Genomic DNA, 12,089 nt, shown 5'->3' with positions numbered 1-12,089 from the left:
TTATTCTTGAACATTTAAAAAAATCAGTCACTAAAATAATTATTTATACAGATGATGTATTTTATAGAATGGTACACCTGAAACCTATATAGTTTTATTATATATACAGGGTCCAGCAGAAGTAATGCCTGCTTGAGTGTGGTTGGTAGGGTAATAACTGGGTGTAATAATTTATAGTTTTAATTTGAACATTTCACCTAAAATGTCATATAGTATGCTTGAGTGTGATATTGTTCTGTTACAGAATTACATGCTTATGATTTTGTAGTAAAAGATTTTGTAATAAAAAGGGGCATTATTTGTGTTAGAACCTGTATATACATGTATATAAATAACTCACTAATTATCATTCTTCAATGACATGGACTTTTGTTAGTGGAAGAATGATGCCCAGTTTGAAAATCTGTACAAGTGCTTCAAAGCTTTTGTTGCTTTGAATAGAATAAATTATGTGACTATTCAGTCCAATAGTTTCTCATTGCATGCCTCCCAGATGCCAGGCACTGTGCTAGAGAATACGATATACATGAATATATTCCCTCTTAACAGAACTCACAGGCTAGGGATGCGCTGGTGGAAAGAGAGAAACAGGCAGTACAAAAGAATATGGTGAATGCTCGGGTGATATTTCCTACCTCAGATATTAGGGACATCTAATTTCAAGTTAAATTGCCAGAGAAGGCTTCTGGCGGAAGTCACATCTGAGCTGGGACCTAAAAGGATGAATGCATCAGGCTAAGGAATGGCACATTCAAAATATCACAGGGACCAAAAAAAGAAAGAGAGAGAGAGAAAGAGAGAAAGAAAAGGAAAGAAAACATCATGGAGAGAAAATAGTTTGGCAGTTTCTCAAAAAGTTAAATACAGAGTTACCATATGACTTAGCATTCCACTCCTAGGTATATATTTAAAAGAATTGAAAACATATGTTCACACAAAAGCCTACACACAAATATTCATAGCAGCACTATTCATGGGATAATATTCTATCGACAATTTTGTATGTACATGTGTTGCAACCACCACTCTGGACAGTGGAGGTGAAATGGTGAACAGGACACACAACAGTGCCTGTCCTGCTGGAGCTTCTATTCTGTTGGGGGGAAGGGGGCAATAACCAAAAAAGGTAAATAAATAGAATACACAGCGCAGCAGATTTTTCCCAGAGAAAAAGAAAGCACGGACTAGATAGAGAGTGTCAAAACAGTGTGGTCATTTAAATTTTTCAATGGGATGATCAGGGAAGGCCTCACCAAGAAGATTATAATGTCCTTGATGCCAGGGTCACATATATATTATATATATAATATATATCAATGTATATGTTTTTTTCTACCTCAGATTTTAGGGACATCTAATTTTAAGTTATATATATATATATATATATCAGTTATTTGAACACAGAAAGCATTCAACACATTGAATTTAATATTTTCATATATTGAAACCCCTTTTCTTCACACATGAATGCAAAGAATAATAGAATTTCCATAAAGGTAGAGAGATCACTAATTGTGGAATAAACTTTGATCATTAGTCATTGTTTTCCTTATTTTTATTTTTAGAAGTTTCATTTTAACAAATATGATATATTCAATGTATATATTATTTGCTCAAAATAACATTAGAAAGAAGCATGTTTTAATAATTAGCAGGGCAGCTCATCATTGCACAGGCAGCTCATGTTGAGTTTTTCTTCTGAAACTCCACGGGACAGTCGATGTGTCATGCCTGGAAATAAGGAAAGGACTTTTCTCAGACATTAGTTTAGAATAAACCAGATAAGCCACATACATAGGAAGATTTCCAACTCAATTTTTTTCCAGTACAAAACCCTCTAATATACTCTAATTTCTCTGTGCCGTTCTTACGCTTACCTAAGCTTTCCGAGGAAAAAGGATAACAATCACCAAAGAAGAGTTTGTAAAACATATCTTGCCAACATGATTTTTTATCTTAGAGAACCAAAGATCTAGATTGTGTTCATTTACACAATTAACAGATCATTATTAAGAGTTCCTCATGTGTGGGTCCCAATGGGGGCCATGAGAATACAAAAGAACTATATGAAAACTATCAACTGCCTCACAAACACTCACCTCTGTGATGCAGGAAAAAGAGCAGTCCCCTCTCTTTTTATGTATCTTCACAAACAACAGTTCGTCATGGCTACCGCCTTTCACCTGGTGTTGTGTGGCGAGAGCCCCTGTTCTCACAGTTCAAATACTGGCTTCTTGCCTTCACCTCTTTTTATTTTAATTAAAATGTTTTTGTTGAGAGATAATTCACATATAATACCATTCTTCTTTTTAAAGTGTACATTCCAGTGGTTTTTAAATACTCACAAAGTGATGTAGCCATCACCACTGTCTAATTTCAGAACACTCTCTTCATTCCAGAAAGAACCCCTTCCCCAGGAGCCGCCCCTCTCCTTTCATCCCAACCTCCCTGAACCCAAGGCAGTCACCAATCTAATACTGCCAGCCTGTATGGATTTTCCTCTTCTGGAAATTCAGTATCAGTGAAATCATACAGTCTGTGGCCTTTTGAGTCTGAATGCTTTCATCCATGTTGTAGCAGGTATCAGTACTTCACTCCTTTTTATGGCTGAATAACATTCCATCGTTTGGGTATTCCACACCCAAATTGGGTATTCCATAATTTATTCATTCATCAGTTGATGGAAATTTGGGCTGTTTTCATTTTTAGCTATAATGAAAGCTGCTATGAACATCTGTGTACAAGTTTTTGTGTGAGCACATGTTTTCATTCTTTTGGGTAATATCTAGGAGCAGAATGCTAGGTCATATGGTAACTCTATGTTTAACATTTTTAGGAACTCCAAATTGTTTTCCAAAGTGACTGGACCATTTTACATTCGCACCAGCAGCAGAGGAGAGTTGCAGTTTTTCCACATTCTTCCTCGTCAACACGTGTTGCTATCAATCTTTTTTACTACAGGTATCCTAGTGGGTATGAAGTATTATCTCATCATGGTTTGAATTTGCATTTCTCTAATAATTAATGATGTTGAGCATTTTTTCATGTAATTTGCATATATTTTATGAAAAATATCTCTTCAAATACTTTGCCCATTTTAAAATTGGGTTACTGGCTTTTTTAAAATTACTGTGTTGTGTAAATTCTTTATGTATTCTAGGTGCTAGTCTCTTATCAGATATATCATTTGCAAATATTTTCCTCTATCCTGTGAGTTCTTTTCACTTTCTTAATAGTGTCATTTGAAGCATGAAAGTTTTAAATTTTAATGAAGTACAGTTGATTTTATCTTTTATTGCCCTGCTTTTGGTGTTGCATTTAAGGAACCATTGCTTGTGAAATTGTCCTCCTATACTTTCTTCTAAAAGTTTTATAGTTTTAGATCTTACATTTAGGTCTTTGATCAATTTTGAGTTCATTTTTGTGAATGATGTAATGGTGAATTTTATATGTCAATTTCACTTTGTTTACATGTAGATATCTAGTTGTCCCAGAACAGCATTCATTGAAATGACAATTTCTTCCCCCATTGAACCATTTTGGCATCCTTGAGGAAATCAAGTGACCACAAATGTAATAATTTATTTCTGGACTCTCAGTTCAATTCCATTGATCTATCTATCCTTATGTAAATCTTTCACTGAATGGATTTCTGTAGCTTTGTAGTAACTATTGAAATTAAAAATTATGATTCTATTCTTGTTTTTTTCTCCAAATGTTTGGGCTGCTCTGGGTCCCTTACATTTCCACATGAATTTTAGGATTAGCCTGCCAATTTCTGCAAAAAAAGCAGATACAATTTTCATTGAATCTATCATTGATTTGGAGAGTATTACCAAATATTAAATCTTGTCTTAATATTTAACAATATTAAATCTTTATCCATGAGCAAAAGGTGTCTTTCCATTTATTTAGGTCTTTCCTGGGCACTACACAGCCCTACCAATTTCTGTACTTCTAGGTGGCTGGGAATATGTTGGACCTTTTCAAAGCACCCTATGAATGTCTGATTCCCTAGGTTTTCCCTTAAGTTTTTTGGGTCCGCTCCTTGTTTGTCTCCATTGGTCTCATGGCCTCAGGAATTGTAATGCTAAACAATTGCTTTTGATGGTTTTTGACAAATGTCCCTGGGAAAAAGGCCGTTCTGAGTCAGGTCAAATAAAGACAAGCCCTTAGAACAGGGTTTTGCAGGGAACCTCCAGGTGTGTCAAAGGATGGCAGTTCTCTGAGAATGGTGTTTTGGGGAGTTCAAAACCCATTCTGCCCCCTCCACTGGCTGCTCGGCTGCTGGCTGTCACTGTGAGTGCTGTTTGTTTTCTAGGCTGCTACATTGCTGGGGAAGCGGGGTAGAAACAGGGCAAGTCAATGCCAGAAAGCTTGCTGTGCTGAGATTTAGTGGGGATTTTTGTTTGTTTGTTTGTTTGTTTGTTTGTTTTTATAAATAAAAGTTTTCATCTGGTTAATGTCCTGAGTCCTGAAAAAGTTGTTTTGACCATTTTTGTCAGGGTTCTCCTTGTTTTTATGAAGAGCAGCTTTTCAGAGTTCCTTACTCCACTGTTTTCCTACTGTTACTGCCTCTCCACTTCTGTCTTCCCATTTATTTTTGAGCAAATCACTGAATTTCTCTGAGCCTCTGTTTCTCCTTTGAAGAAAAACTGGAGATGATAATCCATTCCATGGAGAGAGAACTGTAAAGATCAAATTACACACACACACACACACGCATATGCTCCCTACAAAGTTGTACAGATAGGAGTGCAATGGCTGTGCCCACTTTCAGGGAGGGTATAAATTCTCTACATTCTATAGCATGCTGATCTTAGTTCTTAAACCTTTCTGGGTGTGTGACTTCCTCTTACTATTTTTGACTGAGGAAATCATGTATCACTTTAGGTGATATCGATTACTGATAATCTCTCTTCTACTGTACAGTCCACACTAGGGAGAATTGGGAAAGCTCCTTTGTCTACCTTTTCTGCAGAAAGAGGGATAAATCAGAAATTTGAGGCAAAGAGCAGTGAAGTGATTTGTCTAAGGTTACACACTGGCCCGGCCCGACTGGATTGCTATTTCCATTATGTCATTTGGTCTCCCAAAAGGCTAGGAAATGGGAAAGACAGAGTTCTTTGGGTACAACTTGTTCTTCACCACATTATTTTTAGAAGCAGTAGGGGAAGATGCATAATCTGACTTAAAGCCATAAAATAAGATAAATTTTGATTTCATTTAGAATTTAGGCATTATTAGCTCAGCTTAGGACGTGTAAGTAAATAACTTATTTGACTTTTTAAAAATCCCATTTAACTAGTTTACTGTACGCTGCAGACAGGATTGCACAACCTTTACAAAGTAGACCAGGAAATTTTTCCTGCAATCTGTAGCTACTAAGCTAAGTTTCCAAGGATCATTACTACTTGGTTCCTTTCAGCCTATAAAGGACAAATTATTGCCCAAGTAACTTAGCTAATTAATGCACAGCTACCTTCTGAGCTAACGACACTTGTTTAGCTTAATGTACTAGTCTCATTGCTCATCACTAGTGCTTTTCATGCCACAACTTATCCACTATTAAGTTTTCCACTGTGAAGGTGAGCCCTTGAATAACTGAGAATGCATATCCGTTACCTTTAGGCTTGAACAACACCTCAGCTGGGCATAGACACACAGACCAGAAACATTTCCCACTTACCAATATAGTGTTCCAACATTCCATAAGTTCCAGAGAAAGGACCTGCACAGATCACAGAAGAGACTGCACAGAAAACCTCAGGCCCTGGTTTAGGTGTTCAGACGTGTCTGAGGGTATCCACTGGAGTCTTTTAAAAGTCTCTTGAGGAGTAGTAACTCTGCCCTGGAGGGGCAGACGGTTGGGAAAGAGATCAATTTCCATAGCAACATGAATGAAGCCTCACCAGATAAAATGACCTCTATTTGTTGCAATTCCAGGTTCAAAGGTTCCCAAAAGTACAAAGATCAGAGGCCCAGCCTCCTGCCAACAATGGAAAGACAGGGAGGCTGAGGCCCCGTCTGACGCACTGGAAGGTGGAGCATAAAACTCATTCCTTGCAGCAGACACGCCCAAGCCAACAAGTGCCAGGGCAATGTAGTAATCCACATTCACTCTTATGACATAACCAGTGCATATAGCTTTGCATATCACACTGTTACAATAATACCAGTTAACATGTTCTAAATGGTTATACATATTAATTCACTTAATTCTCACAACTGCAGGAGGTAGTAACCATTATATCACTCCTATGTTATAGATGATGACACTACAGCAAAGAAGGGAGGTTACAACCTTAGGAAGTGGAGGAGACAGTAAAACTGATGAGGTCAACACCAAAGAATTTGCTTCTCTTAAAAAAAGAAAAAAAAAGAATTTGCTTTTCCCTGCCACACTATATTGGTAAAGGAACACTTTATCAATGCAAAGTTTTAAAAAGGTTTTACTATTATTTTATCTTAAAAAAAGAGATTTGCTGATTTTGACTCTAGTGAATATTGGAAATGTTTCCTGAAGATGTTAATGAGCACAGACCCTGACGTTTGCTTTGAGACAACTGAAACACATTTACCTGGGTGCACCTGCTTCTGCTCCCTGCTGTGACAATACTCTTTCCCCTTTTGTGACTACCTCTGTTACTTCTAAACCCATTTCTTAAAATTACATGTGCTGTGAAGGAGTTTAGATGAGATAATCACTCAGGTTTCTTCTCTCATGTTCTGAGATCCTGTGAGAATTGTTGTGAAAGAAAAGGGTTGGGTCTATTAAAGTCACCAAAATAAATTGAAGTGATAAAAAACACATTGAATATGCTGAGGGGAAACAGGTACACTCATGTATTGCATAGTACATGTGCTAAATTTGTTTCTTGAGAGCAATTTGAACGTGCGTGTGCACGTGCACACACACATGGGCATGAAAATCTGGTATTGGGTTAGGTAGGAATGCTTTGGGGCATAGATAGCAACAACAACAACAACAGAACACCACATTGACTGACAGTGGCTTAAGCGCATAAGGTTTTGTTTCTGGCTTAGCGAGAAGTCCAGAGGTAGGCGGTGGCTGGCAGGGGTTTAATAGTCCAACCCTAGTCAGGATGGACCTCTGGGATGCTCCAAGCTTTCTTGTTGGGCTACAGGAAGACTGCCTGGGGCAGCCACGGACATTCACCGCCCAGGTCTCCAGCTGTGGAAGAGTGTGTCGGCAGCCCCACTGCCTGCATCTGCCAGTGGCCTTCATGCTCCCGGCCAGCAACTGACACGGTGGCTGGCTGGGGTGACAGTGCTAGCCGTGGTGACAGTGCAGGTTCATTCCCACAAGGGGCTGTCAAGGGCATTAATACAACAACTGGTAACATTTGAATATTGTCTGTAGATTGGACTGTAGTGGTAAAACAAAGTTAATTTCTTGATTTTGATCATTGTACTGTAGTTATGTCAAAAGATGTCTTTGTTTTTAGGAAGTACACACAGAATGTTTAGGGGCAAAGGAATATTATATTTATAATTTAGTCTCAAATAGTTCAGTCAACAGCATATCTATGGAGAGAGAATGGTAAGGTAAACATGGTAAAAATTAACATTTGGGGAATCTGGTATACAGAAATTCTTTTTTTATAACTTCTATAAATCTAAAATTGTTTCAAAATAAAAAGTGAAACATGTATAAAATAATCTGAGATTCAAACTAGGTCTCACAATGGTTACTAACTTGTCAGATTTTATGATATAATAAATGGGAGGTGGGGTAGGAGATGGTATGTTGTTACTGGTTTACCCCATCTTGTACTGGAGTATTTCCTTATTGCTTAGGAGTTTTTGTGCTAATTTACCTAAAGCAATAATAACTTACTACTTTCAACACAAATTGAAAACAAAAACCAAAACCAGTTTTTAAAGCCCTGCTTTTACAAGGGGAAACTGGTAGGAGGCAGGTCATTTGGTGCACCTCTGCTGGGTCTGGGGGCTCTGCACGGTGTGTGCCACGCCCTTTCCCTCCTGCTCACCCTCTGACCTCACGTCCGATCTGTGGGCTGCGCCAGCCCAGCCTTAGCTCCTGTCCACCGGCCCCTTCAGTCTCAGTGCTATGTGTTTGCCCCAGGAGTAAGGCCTTGTAGCTCCTTGGCATTAAACTTCAGCTCAGATTGTCTCTTTGCCTGCAGTAACTCTTATTTCCTTAAGTAACATTCCTTTGTCTAACCGTGGATCTTAGAACCTACCACTCTCTCCTGTCCCCTTGGTTCAGCAAGCTTCTGTCATTCTCCCCTCCCCTAACTAGCCAGAGATGAAAACAAAACCCATTTATTTATCCCCTCAACAAATATTGACTCAGAGCCTAGTAAGAACCAGGTACAGTTTTAGGCCCAGGGAAGAAAACAGACCAAAACTATGCCCCAAACTATGTAGAACCTGCATTCTAGTAGAGGGAGGCAGAAAAAAAAAATGTGTAGGCTGATACATAGTTTGATAGATAGGGATAGATTGTGATAAAGAAAAATAAAATTTGGAATGGTGCCTGTGGGTCCAAATTCAAGACACAGTATCTGGGAATAAGAGAATCCAGGAGACAAAGGTTCGCTGTGAATCCTGAGAGGTGAGCAAAGAATGTTTTTCTAGTAGAAGAAACAAATACCTCTTATACCAAATCAAGCTGGCACATGTGATTAAGTTCATTCTAGGAAGGAGAATAAGCAACCTTCCTAGAAGGTGTGATTGGACCTTCTTGGAAAATAGTGTGTGATCTGATAGTAAAGATAAGTACCTTGTTGAAAACCGACATCCTCATTTCCTGCTATGTGGCCTGTGTGTTGAAATGACATCAATAAGGAGATTCCAGGGACTGGGAAATTCTAGGCATAATTTTCTCTCTTCACCAAGACTGGGTCCAGCTGCAGTTTACAGAGGCATTTACAATGTCACGTGGCTGTTCCAACCAGTTCTACTCAGTTAGCTACACACTTCTTGTTGGAGTCGGGACAGTAGTATTTGGGGGCATTTGGACCAAAGAGCTGCCACGAAGGAGCGGGGGAACAGAGCTTCTCTGTCTGTGCCCTGGCTGCCTCAGCCCGAGCCCACCCTCAGGCCCTCGATATCCCAGAGCTGTCCTCAAGTCCCCCATGGCCCCTCGTGGTGCTCCACCTTCCCTGTAGCAAGGACAGCAGAGTCTGCTCCAAAATTGTCCTTGCTCTGTTACTTACATTGTTTTTTTTTTTTTTTTAAATCATTCTCCCATAGCAGGGAATCTCAGAAGCAAAACAGTCTGGTGAAACCATCTCAGTCTTGGCTGTTCACAAAGTGGAGCGTGCACCTCAGTCCTCTGGGGGAGTGAAATGGTGATCCTGGGCCCCAGGCCAGACCTACTTAGAATGCAAGCGCTAGATCCAGGTAACTGGTATGGGCACTGGAGTTTGAAAATCCATGCCCTTTGCCATACCTGCTACCTCCCAATGCCTTATAAAACAAGTATGTGTGTTCTAAACTTCCCTGTGATAGACACACCTGGACTTTGTTAAATAAACTCTTTCACAGGCCCCATCCAAACTCCTAAATCAGAGTCTCTAAGACAGAGGTTTGGGAATCTGTACTTTTAATCAGCCACCCACCCACCTACCACCTCCCCCTTTAAAAAAAATTATCAGAGAATTCTGAGCATGCTGCTCTGGAGGGCTACCTAAAGTAGGCGATTTCCATAAACAGGACTGGGAGGCTGCCATCAGATTAGCAGGGAACACAGGTCACATAGGTCAGCCATGGACGACTACCCCTCCTTGGATTGAGTGTCCAGTTCCAGTTCAATGAGCTGTGGCCAGTTAGGATGGGGTCATATGGTATAAAATATGATCACTTATACCATGGAAAGAAATGTCAGAAAGTTCTGACATTTCTAAAATCATAACAATGACAACAAAAAGCAAAGAAGTGACTTAACTTCTGATTAAAGACTTGAGTGGTTTTCAATTTATTGCAAATGAAATTGGCAATTCCAATATGAGTGAAGCAAAAAAGAATGAAATGAGGGGAGTTTAAGCTGAAAACTTAGAGCACAAATGCACGTCCCAGTCAGTTTTCAGTGGCAGGCCGTGTGGTCCCTCTTTGCTTGAATGGGTCGCAACCAGTGGAGCTCTGCCCTTATCAGGACCACTGCCCAGAAGAAAAGGAAATAGGTATCTTATAGGAACTTTCATTCCATATTGCTTTCCCCATAAACTTTCTAAAGGTGATTCTGATGAGGAAATAACCTCTGAATATAAACTTAGAGGCCACTCCCACTTCTACCCAGGGACCGCCGGGCACGTGGCAACGCAGTTTGGTCCTGTGGCATGTCCTGGGCTCCTCTAGACCACAGATGCTCCTACTGTTTGTTTTCAAAACCTTTTATACTATAAAAATTATTGAGAATTCCAAAAAGCTTTGACTTATGAGGATTATATTTATTCATATTTACTCTATCTGAAATTAAAACAGAAATCTTTAACATTTTTGTTTATTAATTTTAAAATAACAATAAATGCATATATTAACATAAATATTTTTCACAAAAATGTAGTGGTAGAGGTGTCACTGTTTGATATTTTTGGAAGTATTGTTAATGTCCGGCTTAATAAAAGAGCTGGATTCTCACACCTGCCTCTGTGTTCAGTCAGGCCCGACATCACAGGTTGTGAAGTCTCTGGACAACTCGCACACAGCATCCTCACGAGAAAAAGAGACTGAAAAAAGCCCCACAGCCTCCCTCAAGGGGTTTTGGGGTTCCCAGATGTCCCCAAACACACGTTGGGAACTGACATTAGATATTGCAGTTAGTAGGAATAGCCTAGTCCTTGGTAACCATAAATTATTTTTTCTTCTTAAATGTAAACAATCTCTTGCTTGGCTCTTATAATATCCTATAGTCTCCAGTTTCATAACCCTCTCTGTCCCAGCATTGGATTCATTGTCCGCTGCTGTCAGCATCTTACACTCATGAGAGAACATTTATTGAGCAGTTTCTATATGCCAGGTCCTAGACGAAGCACCTTACACACATTATCTCCCATCATCCTTCTACCAACCTTTGAGATAATAGAAATAATGTATTTTAGTCTCTGCCCCTGTTCATGGCACAGCACTCCTAAAACCCCTGTAATTTTCTCAGTAATGAGAACACTAAGAGTATCTTCTTTTCTCATACTTGGTCTTTGACCCTGGTTTCTAAGTTCCTTGGAATTTCCTGGGTGATAGGAGTACCTTTTATTCTGGAGGTGACTCTTGGTGGGGTGCTGGGTGGGGCTGGTCACCAGAAAGACCAAGCCATGGTTAGAAGCTGGGAACTTTCAGCACCACCCTTCAGCCTCCGGGGAGGGGTGACACAACTGGTCACGCCTACGTGAGGAAGCCTACACACACTTCCTCTGAGCACAGGGTTAAGGGAGCTTCCGGGCTGGTGCACTCATGGAGGTGCTGGGAGGGTGCCGTGCCCAGACAGGGAGGGCATGGAAGCTCCGGACCTCTTCCCATGTACCTTGCTCTATGCATCTCTTCCATCTGTATGTTTGTCTGTGTCTTTTCTTGTATCCTTTTATAGTAAACTGGTAAGCAGTAGGTAAACTGTTTTCCTGAGTGCTATGAACCACTCTAGCAATTAATTGAACCCACAAAGGGGTTCTTGGGAACCTCCCATGCATAGCTGAGGTGTCAGAAGCACAGACTGGACCTGGGATTGGCTCTGACGTGGAGGAGCCGTCTCGTGGAACTGAGTTCTTAACCTGTGGGATCTGACGCCGGCTCTAGGTAGATAGTGCCAGAACCGAGTTAAGTCGAAGGGTAGGCAGCTGGGGTCACAGAGAGTGGTTTGTTGTGGGGGAGTTCCTCCCCGTTCTGTCTGGTGTTGGAAGTGTTGTGAGTGTGTCAGTGGCATGGGAGGAAAGGAAAAACACAGGAAGAGGACTGTGGTTTTGTTTACACAACTTCAGGAGACAGGCAGATTTATTATTACTATTTCACTGATGAGGAAGAGGAGGCCTGGTGAAGGCCAGTAATATCCCCAAATCACAGAACAAGCAAGTTAAGAGCCAGGAATCTAATCCAGATGTTAGGTTTTT

This window comes from Phyllostomus discolor, chromosome 1 (genome assembly GCF_004126475.2).
Source record: "Phyllostomus discolor isolate MPI-MPIP mPhyDis1 chromosome 1, mPhyDis1.pri.v3, whole genome shotgun sequence".
Lineage (NCBI taxonomy): Eukaryota > Metazoa > Chordata > Mammalia > Chiroptera > Phyllostomidae > Phyllostomus > Phyllostomus discolor.
This window is presented reverse-complemented; position numbering follows the sequence as displayed.